Source organism: Nuphar pumila, chromosome 2 (assembly GCF_984573655.1).
Source record: "Nuphar pumila chromosome 2, dmNupPumi1.hap1.1, whole genome shotgun sequence".
NCBI lineage: Eukaryota > Viridiplantae > Streptophyta > Magnoliopsida > Nymphaeales > Nymphaeaceae > Nuphar > Nuphar pumila.
The window spans coordinates 115,799,580-115,824,500 of record NC_143250.1 but is presented as its reverse complement, the minus strand read 5'-3'; the positions used below and the strand labels follow the sequence as shown (position 1 = coordinate 115,824,500).

The 24,921-nt window shown below is 38.0% G+C and overlaps 1 pseudogene; it reads right to left on the bottom strand.

Moving 5' to 3' along the window:
• Positions 1–113: 113 nt before the first annotated feature.
• On the bottom strand, positions 114–5,718 carry LOC149846847 (glutamine synthetase nodule isozyme-like; annotated as a pseudogene).
• Positions 5,719–24,921: the final 19,203 nt, after the last annotated feature.

Below are 24,921 nucleotides of genomic sequence, written 5' to 3'. Positions count from 1 at the left end.
TTTTTTAAGTGGTACAATAGGATTCTGAAGATGACGTGTTGTGAGACGACCAACCACTGGATGAGGTAGATAGCGAGGAGGAGCATAACCATGACATCTTTTACCATGCACTCTTAGACATCTTTATGCCCAACTCCATGAGGATCCACAATAACCTCAACTGGCGGGAGGTAAATGTTCTCATCAACACTGATAATACACAATTTCATATGTGAGCATAATTCAAAAAATCATGTGCAAATTCAATGAGCACCCTACCTTTGATGTAATGGTTGGCAATGGGACTAACCACACCTTTTAGAAGTCTACTCTGATGTGTGTTTACAACTCCTAAGACCTAAATTTATGGTGAACACAGACGTCTTACCTATCCATGGTATAAATGTCATCCTTGAAATGCATTTACTACAAGGATAAAGGGCTTTAGCAGTGACATGTGTGGCTGATATTACTGAAAATGCCACTGCTATTGAGTTAATAGCAATGACATTTTTTGCTACATATACTTGGCTTTTGTTGCTCTTCAATAGCCATAAAATTGGGTTGTTGCTATTGGTAGCACTATTAGCAGCCACTTCTCCAATGACATATATTGATTTTCAACCAACAGTAGTGACCCCAATTAACAATGACTTCCTAAGTAATCATGACGACTTTATAAGTGGTTGATATTGCTGACAATAGTGGCAACTTTAGAAGTGATTGTCATTATAGTAGCGACTTTAGAACACTACAAGAAAAATGCGTATTAGCGACAGACACTATTCGTCGCTAAACAATTTAGCGACGGATAGTGTCTGTCGCATAATCCTAGTTGCTAAATAGTGACAGAATTTATTTGTCGCTACTTTCGTCGCTAATGTGCGACGAACATGATCTGTCGTGAGTCTGTCGCTAAATAAGCACTTATTTGGATTTGCGGCGGGTTATATTCCGTCGCTAAAATAGCGATGGAATATAATTTGTCGCAAACCATCCAAAATTCATCGTTGAATATTACCGATGGATATTATCCATCGCTAATCTGTCACAAAATTTAAAAAAAAAAAAGAGCCCCGAGGTGTGTGCCTCATACGCCTTGAGGCGCACGTCTTGAGGCGAGGCGTGCCTCAAGCCGAGGCGTACACACCTTGAATTTTTTAATCAAATGTGGATCCCCTCCCGCTGACCGTGCAGCGGGACCCGCACCGGGGGGAACCCTCGGGCCCGCTCCTGTAAGAAAAAAAACTTTGAATCAGGCTCCACAAGTCATCACGAGTCCCCTACGGTGGTCCTCAGACTCTTCTAAGGACTTTCTTCTCCAAACACCAGTAGTCCCATTGAACCCAAAGAAATTCAAGAATATGCCATTCACCTGTTGCTCCACTTCAAAATGGGAATTGTCATGAAGAAAAGGCAAACAAAATGTCCAAGAAGCTCATTCTCAATTCCATGAAATTTCTTAAGGTACACTCAACATAATACCTCTTTGTTGACAACAAAAAATTTTAAAGCAAAAATGAAAAGAAAAAGAATGTAGCCTTGATTACCCTCTAGACAATAATAATCAATATAAATCTAAAATAGGACACAAAGTCTGACTCTGATTAGAAACATCAACTTACAGTTTCTCTGTTTAAGTCAAATTTCCAAATAGTGGAGGTATAGGACCAGTCAAAAGGTTGCAGCTCAAGTCTCTTAAATAAAAAAAAAACAGCAAGTTATTTCAAGGTTGTCATCCATCACATAGTCAAGGCACGAAAATAAAAATAAAAAAGAAGGAAACCTTTCAACACAACAAAGTTTCACTAAAAATGGCATTTGATATCTGAGGTTGTACTTTCTTGTACTTAAAATAGTAAACATTTAACGACTGAAAACTTAATCTTGCATGCCTTTAATTGAAAACTATGAAGGCTGTCCTCTATATGAGTTGCATGCTATCTTATCAAGTAAGTAAAAATTTCACAAGTTTCTGACAGAGGTGCTCACAGAATAGCAAGATCTTGCATCAAGCCAATCACAGATGGGATGTCTCCACTCAATCTCTTCCCTTGAAGTGATCTGTCACCAATGCAAAAAATCAACAAATTGGCGAAGTGTACAACTTGGATAACAGTTTCAAATTATTAAAGACACATACAGAAGAAAACAGGTGTTGGCAGGAGATTCAAATTCATGGGAATGATACAAATTTTCAGCTTTTTTGTTTTTGTTTTAGAAAAGATCATCACATTCACCATCTTCTTGAAGGCTTATAATTTTGGGCACAAACTCAAACTAATAAATGTAGCTATTGGAGAATCTCAACACTTAAACACAAGACTGCCAAAAGGATGAGTTGTGTATAAGATGGAAACTAAGTCACTACAAGATTAAGAGAAGAAGTGACCCCCCATGTTCCTTTTGGAGCAGAACTACATCTTGAAAGAAAGAGAAAACAATTATGTTTGTATGCATGTTAACATTTCTTAATTCTGAAACCAACCCATACAGACTCAAGAAAAATAAAGAAAAAAGAAAAAGAAATGAAAAATAATACCTTGGCCAACCATGCATGTTAGAAAATAAATTGCACAACCATGCATGCTTGGTGAGATGGTGGGCTTGTGGGCCACAAGAGGTTACCAACACTAGTTAAAACTGTAAGAACTTGAGATCAATAAACCTACATAAATAATTAAATAAAACACAGTTTTCTAAGAAAAACTTTGTTATTCTCTTGGATTCATCATCATGTCATCCATTAGCAGTGTCTTAATTGGCCTGTAATGCATCAAGTAGTAACAGAGGATGCACATGCTTGGTGAGATGGTGGGCCTGTCGGCCACAAGAGGTTACCAAAGAAGTAGCCCTACCATGAACAACACATGGTGACAGTCTTCCCCTTAGCTTGACATGTACAACTTGCACAAATATCTATCGGAAATTCCTAGCCTCTTCAAGCATGCTAAACCTAACTTTCTAAGATACCTAACACAAGGTGGAAGGAGTTGAAATCAGAGCAAACATAAGCTTTCAACCAAAGGCACCTCTCTAACCAAAGCATATTTATTGACACATTAACTAACACCATAAAGTGTGTGCGTGTGTGTGTGTGCTTCAAAAGACCTCACATTTTTCTGCTTTTTTCAGTGTCACAGCCAACACGGATGGAGGCACCACGATTTGCAACACCCTACAATTAAAGGAAAAAGAAACAAAAAGGGAGGAAAATGTTCAATTAGTGGATGAATCAGCAGGCACAAAACAAAGATAAGAATAAAAGCTTCTAGTCGACAATGAATCAGCAACTAACTTTTTTTAATTGCACACACACACACACACAAGCTCAGTTGCTTACCCATGAGAAAGTGTTGATATTTGTTGTTTCATGGCACTCTGTCAGTCGCCTTTCATTACCCTCACTATAGGTAGAAATTAATGTGCTCCTTGTGTCTCAAGCCTAGTTTCCTAATAGCCTCCTTGATGATATCGATTCCACCATTGCTTCTCATTAATTTTGTACTAAGGAAACAGATAATCATATCATTTTGAATGATATTGAGAAAAAAGAGAGCACTTTATTTTCTTGTGAAAGCAAGCAAAAATATAAAGAGAGTATTGCACAATAATGAGAAAGGTTGCCAAATACAAGAATTAGATAGTTGGCAATTATGAATATTTGGACACCAAACACAACATTGATAAGATGGAATTCATGACTAGGCATAAAATGGAGTCGTAGCTTTTGTATGATGAGTGAGAAAAAACTCACCTGTAGTTGGTATGAGCACCAGCACCATTTCAGTCACCCTGTTTTTCATCAAAGAGAAAATTTAACATAACTACTGATGAATGAAAACTAAAATAGCAAATGTTTATACAACAATGCTATCTCTTTCACATCAACAAAATCCAAAAAATCAAAAAACAAAAAACAAAAAAACTTTACATTTCAGTTAATGTAGAGAAAATACAAAAATGAAAGATCTAAAATCAAAAGTTGTGATTAATCGACACAATCAGTAGAATGCTTAAAAGAAACAAGTAATGCAAATATATATACACCAATATGAGACTGTTTTACAATTTCATTTTGTGATTACCCTATGTATGTTTGATAGCAAACCAAAAAAACAAAACAATCAATGCAAACAGACAAGGGATATTTGAATTACCGAAATAGGTTTCAGATCAAAGGAGAGAACAACTCCAGCAATTTTTGTGATCCACTGTTTTATCAAAGAAAAAGGGCATGCATAAGCACATTACAGAAGAAAATATGAACATCAAAAATAAAAAAAAAATGAAAAACCCATAACTTAATCACAAAAGCAATTCTGGATACCTCAAGAATGTAGCGAGCAACCCATAGCTCATATCCAGCAGAAATACCAACAGCAGAACCAACTTGGAACTCCCATTGTTAATACAAAAGCACAAATCTAAAAATGAAAAACAGGACTAGGGAAGCAGGAATAGAGTAAGCAAATATTTGAGATTTAAGAGTCGTTATGGAACAAACTTTAGAGCAAACTAGATAAATCATGTAGAAATAGAGATTGACTTGTCCAGGCATAACTTCACCATTGATGCCACTAATGTTGACTACAGCATAAAGGCATGCTTTGTAATGTGAGTCAACAATGTCATGACCAAAAGCTTTGTCAGCTCCAGCAACACAGTAATAGGGTCTGACTACCCATCAGAGAGGGAGGGTGCGGCAGGGCCACTGGCAACTTGGAACTCCCACTATCAAAATAAAATCTGCTTAGGATTTCTTTTCATCCTCCTCCAGCAGGTGCATGCTACTGTAGACCAAATACAACGAGCACTATAAACAACCACCATGACTGAACCACATTTACACAATTCCATGAAACCAAATTTAGATTTTTTTTTTCATGTCATAGTACATACACAAAAAAATGAAAACAGGAACAAGGACAGGGCAACTGCCACCTTTTTGGAAGAAGAAAATGGACCACTTAAAATCATGTTCCTTTTCTTTTCACATTATGAGGAAAGGAAGAAACAAAACTTTGTTTTCGTAAATACATTCTGGTTGCTAGGGCCCAAGCAACTGGAGTTGTTGCATGTGCTTGGAAAAGATGAAAAATCTTACTTTAGTTTCAAGCTTAGTTCAGTATGTCACCAAACTTGCACATTTCATACTCACTAACGTATGCACCTCAGTTTGATTTGGGCCAAAAAATCCTTTTATCTACCATTTCAAACATTCAGGTTCCACAAATTCTATTGATAGCCAAGAGGATATCCCACTACACTAATTATGTGTGACATGCGCAAGAATGAGAGCATGATTTCAAAGATGAAAATGGGCAATTTGGGTACGACAGACGAAGGGGCGATGATGGGTCTTCTGCAGGATCCATTATGGCGAGGTCTATGGTGATGGTGCTGAGGAAGATCGAAGGGACAGAGAGAGTGCAGAGGGTTAAAACCCTTTGCAAATCTCTCCTTTGGAAACCCCAATAGAAGGGGGTTTCTCCTCTGCCTTTTCTCACCCGAGCGCCACCTGTTCTGGCTATTCCCCCAATCAAAGGGGGTTTCTCCAATTGATCTTGAAACCCCAAAGGAGAAGGCTTCATCTACTTCGTTGTCGCCTCTTGAGATTGTTGACGAGGCAAATGAAGATGACAACTCCATCGCAGACGCGGTCGTCGACTTCGCCTTTACTACTAGTGGCTTTGATTCTGCACCGTTGCTTGGTCGTGTCCTTGGCGTTGGTGACATGGCTGCCTTTCGCTTTCCGCTTCGCCAACTCGTTGATCTCTATGGAGCACTTGTCAACGAGCAAGTCGACGGATGGAGAGCGAACCAGCGCAGGCCGTTAATCACTTCCCCAAATCCTCCTTCTCCTTGTTTCTTCTCTCCCACACTCGATCTTGTTAAATCTATAGGTGAGGTGGGCGAGGATGCCGCCCGGCTTGGTGTCGCCGCCAATAGAGGGGTCGGCATCATCGCCGGAGATGATGCGGACGACGACGGAGTTGACCTGGGGGAGGAGAAAGGCGAAGCGCCCTAAGCAACTCTGTAACGAGAGAGAGGGAGAGAGAATTTAGCACCCTAATTTAATAAAAAATTAGCGCCGGAATTAGCGAGGGACATTCCGTCATAAAATTCGTCGCTAATTAGCGATGAATTTTGCGACAAAATATTTTTGTCGCTTATTAGTCTCTAAATTGCGACGGTTGTTGTGACAAATATTTTTTATCACAAATCCATCGCTAATTAGCGACGAATTTTATGACAGAAAGTTTTTCGTCGCTAATGTCGCAAATATTTCAAAGGTTAGCGACATATAGTTTTCTCTCGCTAGTCCGTCGTAAATTTGCGACAGATTTTTTCCATCGCTAATCAAGGTTTTCTTGTAGTGGAAGTGGTTGCTATTGTTAGCAATAGCAGCTACTTCTAGTGTCACTACTATTAATCTATAAGGGCCAACACTTTCGCAATAGAAACCAGTTTAATGTGGCTGCTATAAAGCAATAGATGGGACAAAAGGGTCATCGTTATTGCTCTCTATAGCAACTTGGCAATAGCAGCCACATAAAAATGTCGTTGCTATTGCCTATATACTTGCAAAAACCAAAACCACATTAAGCTCAAATGTTATATTTTCTAGTGAACTTGCAACCCCTTCAGCAGAACTAAACAACACCTGCACGACATCCCTACCAAATGATTGGTAGGGTTTGTCAAATATCTACAATGAAGATATATCAATTTAACAACATCAAAGGAAGTTGACTTCACTATAAACATACAATTTTGCATAAAGAGATAGGAGTAAGACCAAATTCTCACCTCTAGAACATTATACACTGCATACAACTTAAGAGTACCCTGGCCCCAAATTATATGATATATAAGGCTGACATCTGGGTCTATATACAGTTTAGGAATTGGTTCTTGGATCAAATGTTGTAAGACATTCGAATATGTTTTTATGTGAATTGAATAATGTTGCATATATATTGTTAAAGAAATGTTTTTGTAGAGATTTAATGTTCAATATAGGGCATGAACTGAGTAAAGTTCTTATGCACTACTTAGCTTTTGTCATCATTTGCTATTTAACTGAACAAAATGAGCACGAATTGTAATTTAATATGGATACTTTAATTGTTTATGACCACTGCATATTGATGAATTGATGTTAAAGTTAAAAATACATTGATGCATGGTTATTGTCTTGGATTTGAAACATGTGCATCCATGAGCTCTGAAGATGCCTGAATCTTATAAATTAATTCAAATTGTGTGTTATATGGAATCAACAAATTAAAAAGAGTTAAACATGTAACACTAAATATTGATGCTTACAAGGAGAGGGTAAGTTCTGGTTTCGTGAATACCGTATATGAGTACAAAAGGTTGCTCATCCCCAGCCACGAAGATAGGGGAACCTTCCATATTAGACTACAGCATGGAGGATAAAATCTCATTAGTAAAGTCTGATGCATCGGGTTGGTGGTGTTCAAAGCTTCTTTTGCTTTAGTCATTCTTCACCCGACACTGGTGAATGATATCCGGCTAGGCCAAAGCCATAATTGTATGAAAACAATGTATGCACCACATGATTTAGGTTAATGCTTGTGTTAGTACTCACAGGTCTAAGAACTGAAACCTAAATTGATTGTACATTTATTTAGGCATGATATGCATCATTTAAAAAAGAATATTTAATTAACGATGTTAAAGTTACTCATGCATAAAGAATTTCTCATTTTGAATTGGTAAGTGCATGCATTACTAATTGCTCATGAATGTTTAAATGTTTATGAATGTGTAATTGCGTGTTATTGAAAGAAATATGCAAATATGATTGATTAAAGATCGTGTAAGTATTGCTTCATATCCGCCTTTAAGGTGTTATTTGATATCAACATGTGTGAGTGTTAGAATATACTTTTATATTTAAAAAAAAAATCTTCTATGAGTGAGACATAGTTGCTCACATGCATTTAGATTTTTTAAAAAATGTTATATATCAGACATAGTTGCTCACTTGCATTTAGATTTTAAAAAAATATATTTCTGTTATGTATAAGACTTAGTTGCTCACTTGCATTTAGATTTAAAAAAATATTTCTGCTATGTATGAGACATAGTTGCTCACTTGCATTTAGATTTAAAAAAATTATTTTTGTTATGTATGAGACATAGTTGCTCACTCACATTTAGATTTTAAAAAAATATTTTTGTTATGTATGAGACATTGTTGATCACTTGCATGTAGATTTAAAAATTCTGTTATGTATGAGTTGTTGTCATATTATGACAACCCTGTTCATGTTTAAATGAGATGTTGTCATATATAAACAACCCTGCTCATTTTCAGTTTTGAGAATGAATGGTTGTCATACATGAACAACCTTGTTCAGTTGTGCATATTTGATTTTATGAGCTGCTATCATATTATGACAGCCATGCTCATTATGTTTTAACTAAATGAGCTGCAGCCTTGCTTGGACATGCATTTTGATGTTATGATAGTCAAAAATATACTAATAGGTGAAATAAAAAAATAAAAAGCTCTTCTTAGCCAATATTAAAGCAAATTGAGAGCAAGTCCTTGTCAATCTTGTGTTGGCTTTTTTTATTTACGTTTGAGACAAATTTGGTTCTGGCCTACCACCAGGGTCAGTCACCAGAGTCCTGTGTCAAGCTGAAGGCCCACAATCAATTCTCATTAGTACATAGGGGTAGGGATGGCAGTGGACCGGGGCGGATGCTGGGGACAAGGTCTTCACCCCCACCCCATCTCAAAATTCTGCCCTCCATCCCCGCCTTCATCCTCGCACGGGTTTTGATTTTAATCTTTATCAATGTTTCATGTCTTTCATCCTTGGTCTAAATGGGGCGAGGTGGGGTGGGGCCCCATTTTTTGCTGGTTCCCTGCATCCTTAAAGAAGGAGGTCGAATCGTCGAAGCCTATTTTAGTTATTTTACTGACGAAGATCGAGAATGGGTCTGGGCAGGGTGGGAAACACGTAAGTCCATCCCCACACGAGTTTTGATTTTAACCTCCATCCCCCTTTCATGACCTCCATCTCCGGTCCAAACGAGGTGGGGCCCCATTTTTCCTCGGTCTACTGCCATATCTACATGGAGGCTGCCTTTGCTTTATCATAGTTTGGGGTATATAAGGCTGGGTGGCCTTGTCTTCAACCTGAAGTTTTATCTCACAGGCAGGCATGCCCAATGACCGGCCTGGTTCTCGGTGAGGGTTTTCCTTTGTCATAAAAAAAAAAATGGTTATCGCCTACGTACAGATTCTCTCAGGCCAATTCAGCAACTATTATATTTAATCTTGTTAAATCCTGCCTAGTACATCTGTTTCATTTTTTGTGAATAAAAAAACAAAATTGGAACTTGGCCCATATCCATTTTATTTGGTTTAACATTATCCAACATCAAGCCAAAACATGATCAATATACCAAATGCCAATTTGGACTGGAATACTGATCTAGATCAGTATAGAAATCTAGGTCATTACTAGTCTTTGAAGCCCAAGAGGGCTCCACTCATCTAGTTAGGGTGCAGCTGGTAATGTCACCAAGGTCAAGTGACATCACAAGTTCAAAACCCATGGTGTGTGTCATTTGCTGAATGGTCGAACCTGTGTTTTAGGGTTGCAAATGAATTGAATCCAATAAGAGAAATTTGCAAAATTTAGCTGTCCAGGATATGAACCGATCCTACTCTCTAATGTATTTTGGGATCCGAAACCCAACCTGTTTACATCTCTACTAAGTCTACTCCCTGGTGTGCAAAGGGGGCCTGGGCAGGGGCGTAGCTAGGATTCATGTGAGGGGGGGGGGCAAACAGGGGTGTAGCAGAAAAAAAATTATTTGTGCGATAGCAGGGGGTTCGGGGGCAGCGCCCCCGAAAAAAAAAATTTTTGAGATAAAATAAAAATGGCTACAATTATTAATAAAAATCTATTTCATATGGACAAATCAAACTATTTGCTACAGTCAGGGCTGGGCTAAAAAATGGATAAAAATCTATTTCATATGGAATCAGGGCAGGGCTAGGACTGGGCTTTTAAAAAAAAAAAAATTAACTGTTTGGGGAGGCAGGACTGGGCTACAGCCCAGTCCTGCCCCCCCCTAGCTACGCCCCTGGGCCTGGGGATTTTACACCGACTGACATTGCAAATAAGGCACAGGTCAACCGATTGTATTTCCAGTGGATAGAAAATCTGCACTTTTTTCACTGTTATCCCAAAAATAAAACCTAAAGATTCTAAACTAGATCTAGTTTTTGTATAGAGATAACAAAAGTCGACTGAGCTGGTTCTCTGTTGGTTTGGATCTAATTTCCATGACCCAAATCTAAGTCCAAAAGTTATCTGATCTATTGGACTCGAAGTAGACCGATCAATTGGGTTTCACACATCCCTATCGTCATACCTCATCTTGGGATCTCATTGATGCAAGTTGCTTTGATCAAATCTGACACCATGGAACTACATGGTTCATTTAATGAATATCAGCATTTGAATCACTAGAATAGACTTGTGTATAGGGTTTTCTAGCAATTAAAAAGTCAATGGCTAGAGTGCTACATTTTGTTGATTTGAAAACTCATCTTTTTGTAAAAAGAATGCAACCCAAGGGTTGATTCCTATCAAAACTGATCGTGTTGAATTCATGTACGTACAGGATCAGGATCAGATTTGATAAAAACAACAGGCATCAATGAGATCCCATATAGGACATAGGGTATGACGATGGGAACAACACAGGGGATGAGGGAATACTCGTTGCCCGACCGAAGTATATCTCCCTAAACTCTTTTTTTTTTTTCTATGGACAGGAAAACCACCTTCGGCATGATAGACCTAGTTGTGCAGGCCAAGTTTTTTCTTCTCTCTCATTAGTCATCGGATCTTCTTTAATTATATTTCTTTTGAACCGTTAGTCGCAGATTTGTGAGAAAAGGATATCAATCTCTCTCTCTCTCTCTCTCTCTCTCTCTCTCTCTCTCTCTCTCTCTCTCTCATTTCTTGATAAGGAAAACTGACTGCCTTACGAGTTATGGCCTCTGTTACTAGGATGGCTTTGTAGACTGGACTACCTTTTAACTTTTCGAGTGATTAAGATGCCAATCACTTCCTCTTTTTGACGTGCAAAAGAGAGTGAGAGGTACGTCGGTAAGCTCTGTCCACCAGCGCTGCATGTGGGCACGGAGATGGCGACACTTTCCGGGCAGATGCATGTGTTATATATATATATATATATATTAGAGAGAGAGAGAGAGAAGAACTTTCGTGATTGGTCTGCATGGTCAATCGATTGAGACTTGGGATGCCGTTTGAAACTTTGACGATCGTGTTGGTGGTGGCCACGTGTCCCACTCATTTGCCATGAATAACAGTGGTTTATGTAATTTTGTGGGAACTACTAACATGGTCTTGTGATGTAGCCGAGCTGGGTGATGTCTTTCTGTCGGCCCATCTTCCCCTTCCCTACCGACAAAGGGTTCACTGTGGTCTCATGCATGCTACTTGTCCTTCACCGAACCCAGTGCAACGCCTTTACCCACTGGTGCATTGTGGGGTACTGTGGTCCATCGCTCAGATCAAAGATGTTTGTGTGGTTGCTTCTTATATATGGACCGAGCTCAGACCCAAGCCAACTTGAGAAAAGGTGGACAGTGCCTACCAAGTTGTGTTCTATGTTTCAGGGCCCAAGAAACAAGTTACAACCTGTTCTGGCAGTCTGTATTCATGCAATCCCTATTCCCGACAGCATAGTCTATTGTCCTGGCCCTAAGGGGGGGTTGGCGTAGTGGGGTGGGACCTTGGCTTCTAGACAAGCAGTCAAGGTTCGATTCCTATGAGTGTTGTCCCTCTGCCCAAGTCAACGCATAGCATAGACCTCACAGGCAGGAGGGGGCTTAGCCTCCAAGTTTTACTCTGCTGGCACGACAAAAGTAGGTATGGCAGGCTCAGGTCGTCGTACCAGTTGCGGTTTCTTGGGGTTATAAATCTAAAAACAAAAGTCTATGTCGTTGTTGGATCATTTATGGTCGATTTCTCACGGACCAATTTTTCTGTATGACTGAGATTTTTTGTTGATGAAATGAAACGTTAATCTTTAGCTTCAGAAAAAAATATTGCTTTATTTATGACGTTTCAACTAAATATATTGTCCTTTTCTAGTATCTGTGGAAATTTTGACAGAAGAAAAACTGATTTAGACCAAAGTTGGTTGTTGGATTTGATGACCCCATTTTAGTCACCGAACCCCCACGGTGCCCGGCGGCAGCAATTAAAGGGTTACCATGAATTTAGGGGTGCAAACCAGTCGGGTTTGGATCAGGTCTTGCCACATCTGAATCTGAATATCCGGTAGATCTAAATTCAAGTTCACATCCAAAAAGGTAATGTGAATCCAAATCCGAAATACATGTGGTAATACTATATCCAAAATAAAAATAAAACAAAAACAAGATATTTTACATTAAAATTTTCAATTCGGTTGGATTCTGATTCAGATCGATTCCAAGTCCAACTTAAAATGTTGATTTGAATCTGACTAGAATCAGAAAGTAATCCAATTGAATAGATTCTGAATTCGATCCAAAATGCACATTCAGATTTTACTTAATGGATCCACATCCAGAAAAAAGAACATATTGGACTCAGATCAGATATCCGACCATATCCTATCTGTTTGCAGCCCTAAACAATGTACTCTCTCTCTCTCTCTCTCTCTCAAAGGGCTGGGAAACGAACCAAGCTGCTCATGGCTTTGTTATGTTCAGCTTGTATGAAGCTTATTCTGGCTGATAAGATGGGATCTGTGAGTTGAGTGACTAGCAGCTTCTTAGCCAAAGGATCTGAGCTTCAACAAAATATGTTTGGCTTCCTCAGTTTGTGTAGGCTCAATAGAACAAGAGTGTATGTGCTTTACATTGATTGGACAATCGGACTCTTGATACACAGCGATTCCCCTGGAATCAATTTTTAAGATTGTCTATGAGAATTCACATTTTATTTACCCAAACCATCCAGAGATTGACTCCATAGTCATAAGTTTGAGCTTGGTACAGCTAGCCATGAGCTTAAGCCCAAGCTCGATTTGAGTATGAACCTAAATGAGCCCAACTCAATTCAATGACTTGTGAAAACTTTTGGATACAAATTCCACTTTCTTGACAACAGAGCCTAGGATTAGACAATGGCAGCTCACATCATACTTTATAGAATTGGTGATTATCCATTATGTTAACGAAGATAATTGTACTTTCCTATAAAAATAATGTGTTCTCATAAAAAAACTATAAATATGCCAAAATCCTCTACATGTTAAAAATTATTGATTTTTTTACTTTTTAAGATCATTTTACCCTTCCCAACGTATTTGTATGGACCTCCTAATGTTTACACAAATATGTTGTGAACCTCCGAATGTAATTAAAATTATAAAGGAGATTCACAATATATTTGCGCAGATCTCTTGATGTTCGCACAAACATGTTGCAAACCTCTGAATATGGTTAAAATCATTAAAGAGATTTATAATATATTTATGTAGACCTCCTTACATTGTCACAAATATGTTGTGAACCTTCAAATATGGTTAAAATCTCTAAAGATATTTACAATATGTTTGTGTGAATCTTCTCACGTTTGACAAATATGTTGTGAACCTCCAATTATGTTTAAAATTATTGATGAGATTCACAACATATATGTGTTGAACTTCCTCATACAAGTATGTTGTGAACCTCCAAATATGGTTAAAATCAAACTAAAGAGATTTGCATGATAATATGTGGGTTTGTCGACCTTTGCATAAATATCTTACAAACCTATAAAAAATTAAAATCAATCAAAAGAGTTTTGCATGATATTTACCCAAACCTACCGACATTCACACATATATCTTGTGAACTTCTGAAAGATTAAATTCAAATTAAAGATATTTGCATGATATTTACATAAATTTTTCGATATTCGCATAAAATATTTTGACATCTTATAGTCACATGATTTCATACTCATATAAATAATTGTGTTTCTTTTTTTGCGACTATGTTGTGAATCTTCTTGATGATTTTAATCATATTTGGTGGTTCATAATATATTTGTGTGAAACATATTTGTATGAATGTGATGAGGTCCGAGCAAATATGTTGTTATTCTCCGTGGTGATTTTAATCATATTTGGAGGTTCACATCATATTTGTGCGAACTTGTGGAGGTTTGCACAAATATGTTGCAAATCTCCTTAGTGATTTTAACCATAGTCGGAGGATCACAACTTATTTGTTCGAACGTGATGAGGTTTGAACAAATCTATTGTGAATCTCCTTAGTTTGATTTAAACCATATTTTGAAGTTTACAATATATTTGTGTGAATGTGAAAAAGTTGGAGCAAATATGTTGTGAATCTTTTTAGTGATTTTAGCCATAGTTAGAGATTCACTACATATTTATGCGAACGTGAAGAGGTCTGCACAAATATATTGTTCTTCTTTGATTTTAATCATGTTTGGAGGTTAGCAACATATCTGGATAAATGTGAGTAGGTTCACAAAAATATAGTGTGAATCTCCTCAATGATTTTAATCATATTTAGTTATTTACAACATATACATGCGAACATAAGGAGGTCTACACAATATATTATGAAATTTCATGATAATTTTAACTATATTTAAAAGTTCGCAACATATTTATGGGAACATCAAAACTCCATGCAAATATGTTGTGAAGGATAGAATGATCTTGAAAAGTCAAAAATCATGATTTTGGACATGCAGAGAATTTTAGCATATTTGTGAGATTTTGCAAGAACACACCTTTTTTATAAGACATTACAACCATTTTTCATTATACTTAATCTCCACCACACATCTTACTTGGGTTCAAAAGTGAGACTTACATCTCTATCAAGTGACTTACTTGGGTTCATGATGAAATCTTGGAACCCAAGACTGGGGAGAGAATCTATGTTATCCTACTCCTATGCACAAAAATCAACAAGAAAACAAGAAAAAACAATAGAAATAAGAATAAAAATCTACTCATAAGATTAAAGAAATTAACCTAGGTCTCACTCAATCAACTCAACTGTCTTCCAAAAACCCACGTAGCAACTATATATAGGAACCCAGCCCCAAAGGGCCGGGGTTTGGCATAGTGGGATGAGGCACAAGCTGCTAGGTAAGCAGTCTAGGTTCAAATCCCATGGGCATCACCCCTTTCGCAACCCGAAACATGGTGACTCCCTGGGGGAAGGGGTAAGCCCACAGAGTTTTATGCTGCCAGGACAGCGACCGTAGGTACGGTAGGCAGAGCCAACGCGGCTAGGTCTCTAATCCTTAGGGCAGTTTCTCCGTGTAAATGTCAAAATTATATATAGGAAACGAACAAAACCCTAATCTTAAATAGGAATCTAAAATAATAAAATCCAATCTAAAACTAAAATGCTAACTAAGGATCCATTTTGGATCTTGGATCCCAAATTCTAATGGTGCCTTTCGTTCTTCTTCTTCTTCGGATCTTTGTCACTCATCATGGTTGGCTCCAGTTCTGGCTCCGGTTCCTCAAGTGCATCATCTGTGCTCCAGTGAGACATGCCTGGCAGTAACGTTTCCACAAGATCACCAGCCCAACGGACCAAGCTGTCCAAGTTTACTCATAGGACAAGATCCATAGAGGGTCTCGAATTGCCCCCAACACAGGAACCGCTTGCTGCCGACTCTGACAAGGATTGTGCTGGCTCACCTGTCATGGTTAGACAGATTCAGGTTGTGTGTGTTTTGATTAGAATGACCATATTTTACCAGGAACAATCAGGTGCACATGTGATTGCACGCTTTTAGTGTGCTGCTGCACCTGATCACCCATCATCCCTGAGACAGCATGTCAGCTAGTAAATTGTGGGTGATAAGGCACAGCAGCACACCAAAAGTGTGCAATTACATTGCACCTGATCTTCCCTTATATTGTACTCATGGCATTCCTTTTGTTCCAATTGCAAATTGAGCCTAGGCTTATTATTAAAGATACATACATATGTTATTGTGTATCACGTGTCCTGTCCACGCATTGTGTCGTGTCCCCTAGATGCGGAACCCTAAATGGTGTGTCCCTGTGATTTTTTTTCCAAGTAAGAGCAAGTCAATAATGGCCAACAGACACCTTTTTAGTGTATATGACTGTTCCAATTTATGACCATTATAGTACCATTATGTAGCCGCTTGTTAGGCTGCTTTATACATTACAGAAGCCCCTTTCCAACGTTATCTTGAGCGCCAAATTAATTATCCATCTTCTTTATTTCTACACTTCCCTTTACCGTGTGTTTTCTTCTTTTAGCATTTCATGCATTCTTTTTCCTGCCTAGCATTGGATGCTGCCCATTTTACCAACATTGACAATGACTGGAGACCAATTTAGAGACAGAGAAACCTGATTGTGCTTGGACACTGAGGCTGTTGGTTCATGATTTTACTTGGTCATTCATTTGCAGAATTTAGTACTGTAAAGAGGGCTCTAAGAAATATGCACACACTGGATTCAGGATCAGATCCAGAACCAATATTTGGTATAGATCTTAACGAAACACCCAAGAGTCCTCAAGATGGGACATGGAAGAGTCCCTGTATGCCTCTACACAAGAATCCTTCCAAAAGCTTTTTATTAAAGAGGCTTGAGAAAATAAACTTGAGCTAAGTAGGATCCATATAAAAGAAATGACTCACTTCAATTATGATTCTCATGTGTTGGAACTCTAAAGAGATTGAAAATAATAGTTATCTTCTCTAAATGTAACTTACATAAAGGGTTTATTAAGAGAGAGTGTGTGTGTTTATTGGTGTAAGTAGGTCACACTGACCAAACTACATTAAATCTGTGTTTCTTGTGAAGGAATTTTTTTTTTGAAGGAACATTAATTCTGTGGACGTGTTTCTTACTCCAAACACGTGAACACTCACATAATTTCCAACACTAAATAAATGCTGATGTAAAAGCCAAAGGGATTGAAGCCTTGTGATTTGTTGAAATTAAAGGCATATGTCAAAAGTCATATTCTTCCTTTTTTAAAAGGAGCACCAAGCACTATTCATAAGAGTTAAAAGTTGGGTTGCATTGCTGAAAATCTACTTAAGTTGGACATTTGAATTAGTGTTCCACAATGCCTGCAACTTGGAATCTGACTGGACTCTGGCCCGGGTTGCCTACCAGTCCAAGCATCCCCTAGATATGTACTGAAATGTACAAATCAGATAATGAAACCAGTTTGATCCAATCAGAACTGGATTTGGGTCAAGCATTCCATTTGAACCTTCATCTCCAGGTCTAGACAGATCTCACTCTACTTCGCCAGTAAACTATAGTAAAATAGGCTTTCACCATGTCTGAGTACAAATATTTAAAATTTTGTGCAGTTCTTCTTGAATCCAGATCCAGATCTTACCCATGTACAACCTAGTTGATTTTCCAAGGAATTTGAGAAATTTTTTAAGGATTGTAGCTACTAAAGGTAGGGACAATCCTTTAATGGGTTTATCAAAACGGCCAAGTTGTCAAACCGTCAAGTAGATGATAGAAGAGGCAAAGGTAACAGTCTTGTGAGGGTTAAAGCCTCAAAATCTCTCATAGACTGCGCTTAGATGGGCAGACAACCATTGCCGGTTTGTCTTAATAAAACTATAGCTAGGAAAAAATTATAGGTACTTTTCTCTTTTCATTGGTGCACAGATAAAACACAATAGGAAGAGATAATTAGTAGAACAAAAGAGAGACAAGGAGACTTAGGCATGTGTGAGGGGATAACCTAGTCTCCTCAAGGTACTTAGGTGTAGGGACCCCAAGAGAGAGAGAGAGAGAGAGGTGCAAAAGTCTCTCCTTCTTAGGCCCCTAGGGTCCCCCAGGCATAGTGGCTTTACTCCTGCAGTGTGTTGCTTGTTTACGAGGATAGTAAGACAATCCATGTGTTGCATGTACGCTGATCTAAAGTTGCATATGTTTGGCCCTGTCAGAATCGCATCAGGAAGATAGAATTTGGAAAGACAAGTTCTGCATTGGTTCTCAATCATGGAGAGTTTGTGATGAAATTATCCTAATTTTAGTTTGTAACTAGTCGGGGTCTTCCTTGTTACACCAACCTTGTGAAAATGGATTTCAGAAAAGAGATCTCAAGCCTAGAGGCACGTTCTTAAGATCGCTATCTTTAGAACTTCAATCGCCCCACTCCGGGAAGACCGAAGATGCGGAAAGAGGTTTGATGCGACTGAGTTCCCAGGATACAACTAGGCTTGAACCTCCAGAGAGTCACTGCTTCGCAAGGACAGATGATCTCTACCACACTTGTACTCTGCAAGCCAAATCGAGAAGAAGGAAGAAGAAGATTTTGGAGAGTCGTAAAATTCTTGTTTTTTCAAAAGACGAAAATAGAAGATATTTATAGACTTTTAGAGAGGCCAAAACGTTTTGCGATAAATGAGATTAATGGCCATAAATCTGACGGTTTGAAAATAGGATGAAAAAAGTACCTGAACGGTCACCCACCTTTGACTGTCAATCAAAGGCCTCCAAAACCGCTCAACAGTCACAATGCAACATTAACTCGATATGCATGCAACTTAAAGCTTTTCAAACGACCAGATAACTCAAACCGAAAAACAAAACGGATATTTTCACCTCATAAGCACCTCACATCGCTGCGAGCGTGCGAAGTGCAAAGTGCGCCATCAAAATGCCACATTGCGCCTCAAGCGTCCTTGCGCACGCACGCACGCACGCGCGCGTGTGCGCGAACGGCGCGTCCGTTGCTGCACGATGCGCAGCAACGTCCACAATCCACCTAAAGAATCAAGGCTTACCAAAGTAAAGAATAGATAACAAACTCTTTATTTAAACCTCTTGAAAAACTTTTCTCTCTTAGATATGGGACTAAACTTTTTCAAAACACTTTTGGTAGTAAACAAAATTATTAATATTTTAAAACTTTTCTAACAATCCCCCACTAGTTTTAAAATATATTTGGCTTGCATAGAAACTTATGCATCAGTGAGAGTGTCTGCATGACTTGAACCACCACTATTTGAAAGAAAACCTAAATTAACCAAGGTGCTAAGTGGACTTACCTTGAACTTAGCGCCTTATATTGTTAACGGGGTTTTCAATCATACATAGGTTTTTAAAAGTTCGATTGTGTGGATTTCATGTTAGCACATTTAGAGCCTTGTGCTTTCCTGGATTCATGAGTGCTTTAAAGAATTATCAATTCTCATAAGAAACGGCTCACATTTCTACACTCATATAGGTGAGTTTGTCTAGGTGTACTGTAACACACACCCTAGCCTTAAGGCCTACAAACTCATTAAGAGCTATTAGCTCAACCCTCATATTAGTTACAGCTCATGAGCACACATCAGTAATGGGCTTACATAAATATGCTCAATATATGTCATTCACCAATTCGTTTCCCATTGAACCTATGCATGTGGGATCTCCAGCGCTCTAGGTTGGGTATCCTTAGGTGATGACTTAATTGGCTTAATTCTCATTCCCCTCGATGTTTTATTGATGACATCTCTAGAAAGGCCTTTCGTAAATGGGTCTGCCAAATTTTGACATGACTTCACATATTTCAATGAAATAATATTGTCATCAATCATTTGTCTTATAAAACTGTGTCTTAGACTAATATGTCTAGACTTCCCATTGTATTTCATATTACCTGCTTTACATATAGCTGATTGGCTATCACAAAACATTGAAATAGCAGGTATAGGCTTCTCACCTAGTGAAATATCTAATAGCATATTTTTAAGCCATTCAGCTTCTTTACAAGCAGATGTCAAAGCAATAAACTCAGATTCCATTGTAGAATGAGTTATACAGGTCCGTTTCTTAGACCCCCATGCAACTGCTCCTCCTCCAAGGGTAAAAACCCAACCACTCGTAAACTTGGAATCTTCAAAGTCAGTATTCCAACTTGCATCACTATACCCTTCAATAACAGCAGAAAACTCGGTATAGTGAATTCCATAGTCTAAAGTATGCTTTAGATATCTAAGAATCTTGTTCACTGCATTCCAGTGTTGATGACCAGGATTATTAGTGTATCTACACACTTTACTCATTGTATAGGCAATGTCAGGCCTTGTGCAGTTCATTGCATACATAAGGCTACCTACAACACTGGCATATTTTAATTGTTTAACACTAGCACCATCATTAGGAGTCAATTTCATATTTGGATCATATGGGGTGCATGCTGGTGAACTATTAAGATATCCATACTTTGTAAGAATTTTCTCAATATAATGTGATTGACATAATACAATGTCATTTTTATTTCTTATAATTTTGATTCCTAAAATAACATCTGCAACACCCAAGTTTTTCATACAAAACAAGGAAGATAAAAATCTTTTTTTTTATTTATGCATTCACTATTGTTACCCAAAATAAGCATATCATCAACATATAAACAAATAATAATAATTGAGCTACTATCTACTTTACTGTAGACACATTTGTCCGCATCATGAATTTTAAAACCATTATGCACCAGAGAACTATCAAATTTTTCATGCCATTGCTTAGGGGCTTGCTTTAATCCATATAAGGATTTCTCAAGTTTGCAAACTTTGCGCTCTTGCCCTAGCACTACAAAACCTTCAGGTTGCTCCATATATATCTCTTCATCTAATTCTCCATTCAAAAAGGTTGTTTTCACGTCCATTTGATGAATTTGAAGCTTATATATGGCAGCCATGGCAATCAGAATTCTAATAGTAGATATTCTGGTTACAGGAGCAAAAGTATCAAAATAATCAATACCTTCTTTTTGTTTAAAGCCTTTTGCAACCAAACGTGCTTTAAATTTATCGATTGTACCATCAACTTTTAATTTCTTTTTGAAAATCCATTTGCAGCCAATAGTTTTGCAACCAACAGGTAAATCCACTAATTTCCATACATTATTAGACATAATTGATTCTATTTCATCATTAATAGCTTCTCTCCAAAAGGCAACATCTTGAGAAGACATAGCCTCTTGAAAAGACACAGGATCATTCTCAATTAGAAATGTATAAAAGTCAGAACCAAAATTAGTTGGTTTTCTAATGCGTTTACTGAGTCTAACTTCAGTTTCTGGTTCATCAACACAATCATTAGAATATTCAATCATGTCATTTACAGGAAGTTCATCTACTATAATCCGACTGCCATCAAGAAGAGAATCAAATGCATTTTTATGTTCTATGAAAGATGCATCTCTAGATTCTACAATAACATCGTTAACAATGTCCAAAAATCTATATGCTTTACTATGTTCAGCATACCCAACAAATGCACATTTAAATGCTTTAGGTTCAACCTTCTTCCTTTTATTTTCTGGAATTTTAACATATGCTAAACAACCCCAAACACGAAAATAACTAAGATTAGGTTTCTTACCAAAACACAATTCATAAGGTGATTTATCAGATTTAGAATAAGGAACTCGATTAAGAATATAACAAGCAGAAAGTATAGCCTATCCCCATAAGTTGGAATGCAAACCCGTATTAAGCAGCATAGCATTCATCATTTCTATAAGTGTTCTGTTTTTCCTTTCTGCTACTCCATTCTGTTCAGGAGTTCAAGGAGCTGACGTTTGATGGATAATATCATTATCTTCACAGAATTTATCAAATTCTCCACCTAAGTATTCACCTCCTCTATCTGTTCTTAAATGTACAATCTTTGTTTTAAGCCTATTTTGTACTTCAGCTAGATAAAGAAGAAATTTGGAAAATGCTTCAGATTTATGTTTCAACAAATAAACATAACAAAATTTTGAGTAATCATTTATAAAGATAATAAAGTACCTATTGCCACCACGACTCAAAACATTATCCATCTACACACATCAGAATGCACTAATTCAAGCAATTTATAATTCTTTTCTACACTAGGAAACAGGAGTCTAGTTAGCTTAGTTTGAATGCATGTCTCACACTTATGTTTATGTTCTATTCTCACATGACACGGAAGAAGACCAAAGTTATTCATATTATGAATACAACGAGAATTTATATGTCCTAATCGTGAATGACAAAGAAAATAGGAGTCAACCATATAAACAGAAGTAGTAGCTTCATTTATGCTCATCTTGAACATACCACCAGTGGCAAACCCTTTTCCTACAAAGATTTTTCCTTTGGTCACAGTTACAATCTCAGACTCAATAACAATCTTAAAACTACTTCATGACAGGAGATCTGCAGAGATTAAATTTTTTCGAACTTCTGAAGCATAGTGGACATTCTCAAGTGTTAGGACTTTCCCAGAGGTGAACTTAATTTTCACACTCCCTTTTCCCAGCACTTTAGTTGAGGAAGAGTTTCCCATAAAGAGATTGCATCCCTCCCCCACTACTTCATACGACTTGAACAAGTTCCTGTTGTTTGCCACATGAACAGTGCTTCCAGTATCCAGGTAGCAGTCCTTATTTGCAACCACCATAAAGGTTTCAGAGATTACAGCAACAAGCCTCTCCTCTGACTCATTTAGCTTAGGACCAGTCCTTTTCCGTTCTCTGCATTCTCTAGCAAAATGGCCAAACTTGCCACAAACATAACAACTAATTTTCTTTTTATCAGTTGGCTTTTTCTCTTTCACAAAATTCTTTTTGATTTTCTGGGTTTTCATGATTTTGCCACCCTTGTTACTGATAAAATTCACTTTAGGATAACCTTCTTTAGGACTCGAATTCTTTTTGTCACAAAAACGAGTCTCTTCCTCAATTCGGATGTCCTTAAGAAGGCCATCTAAAGTGATTTTCTCATTTTTATGTTTTAGGTGATTCCTATATTCTTTCTAGGAATCCAGCAGCTTCCCAATGATGACAGCAACTTGGAAGTCATCATCAAGATACATACCTTCTCCTTTGATCTTATAGGTCAGTATTTGCATCTCATGAATTTGAGCAAGTATAGGCTTATCATCAACAATAGAAAAATTAACATATTGATCTACGATAAACCTTTTGTTACCAGCATCTTCTGCATTGTACTTGATCTTGAGAGCATTCCACAACTCTCCAGCCGACTCCAATGGTGAATACAAGTCAAAGAGAGAATCGGCTAAAGTGTCCAGGATATGCCCTTTGCATCGATAGTTGTCAGTAAACCACTTTTCTCGCTCTTTCTTCTGTTCTTCTGTCTCAACTTCTCCAGCAGCGACAGTGGGACATGGCTTTTTGAGATCATAGTCAATATGCAGCTCGGATAGCAAGAAAGAGACCTTTGATTGCCACCGCTTGAAGTTTGACCCATCAAATCGATCGAGTTTTTCAAGGTCACGGCTAAGCAGATTGATGGAGTTCGATGTCGAACCAGAGGCCATAATAAAGTTCTAAAATTGTTACACCAACCTTGTGAAAATGGATTTCAGAAAAGAGATCTCAAGCCTAGAGGCACGTTCTTAAGATCGCTATCTTTAGAACTTCAATCGCCCCACTCCGGGAAGACCGAAGATGTGAAAAGGGGTTTGATGCGACTGAGTTCCCAGGATACAACTAGGCTTGAACCTCCAGAGAGTCACTGCTTCGCAAGGACAGATGATCTCTACCACACTTGTACTCTGCAAGCCAAATCGAGAAGAAGGAAGAAGAAGATTTTGGAGAGTCGTAAAATTCTTGTTTTTTCAAAAGACGAAAATAGAAGATATTTATAGACTTTTAGATAGGCCAAAACGTTTTGCGATAAATGAGATTAATGGCCATAAATCTGACGGTTTGAAAATAGGACGAAAAAAGTACCTGAACGGTCACCCAGGCCTCCAAAACCGCCCAACAGTCACAATGCAACATTAACTCGATATGCATGCAACTTAAAGCTTTTCAAACGACCAGATAACTCAAACCGAAAAACAAAACGGATATTTTCACTTCATAAGCACCTCGCACCGCTGCGAGCGTGCAGCGGTGTAAAGTGCAAAGCCACATTGCGCGAACTGCGCGTCCGTTCGCAATCCACCTAAAGAATCAAGGCTTACCAAAGTAAAGAATAGCTAACAAGCTCTCTATTTAAACCTCTTGAAAAACTTTTCTCTCTTAGATATGGGACTAAACTTTTTCAAAACTCTTTTGGTAGTAATCATTAATATTTTAAAACTTTCCTAACATTCCTAACCCCATCTTGCCAATCTAAAAAGAAAAAAAATGTGTTGCATATATTGTTATCTTAACAAAATTAATAAAAACCTACAAGGGCTCTGCACACCTGGATAGGTGGGTCAGCTTAATTAAGACCTTCAAGTTGAAGGGCATCGTGAGCTTCATACCCAGTTTTGTGTGTCCTTTGCCGCAAGGTTGAAGCCAGCGAGAAACTATCCCTATTGATGGAATTTACACTACCGACTTGAAACAAACCCGAGGTGAATGTGTCTCTTCTCACCCCCATAAGGGGACGTGTGAACCGTAATGGTGGTTTCTTCTTATTCTCAAAGTAATCACAATAATAAATTGAAGGTTTTATTTATATTTTGAAGATATGGGGTAAGGATGGCAGTGGACTGGGGCGGGGGCAAGGAACAAGCCCTCCATTCTCACCCCGTCTCAAAATTTTGCCCTTCATCTCCGCCTTCATCCTCACATGGTTTTGATTTTTACCTTCATCCCCAGTTCATTCTTCGTTTCATATCCTCCATCCCCACCCCAAAAAGCATGTTGGGACGGATCTCCGTTTTCTCCCAATCCATTGTCATCCTTATGCTATTGGGTTAGACTCATTAGAGAAAGGAGCCGTGGAACTTAGGGTTAGGAAATATATATTAGAGATTTAAATGTTATTTTATAAAATATTAAAGATATATTTGTAATTTTAATAGTGGGGATCGGGCCGTGTGGGCATGAGAAAGAGTAAGTCCACCCCCGCCTTCATCGCTGCACAGGTTTTGATT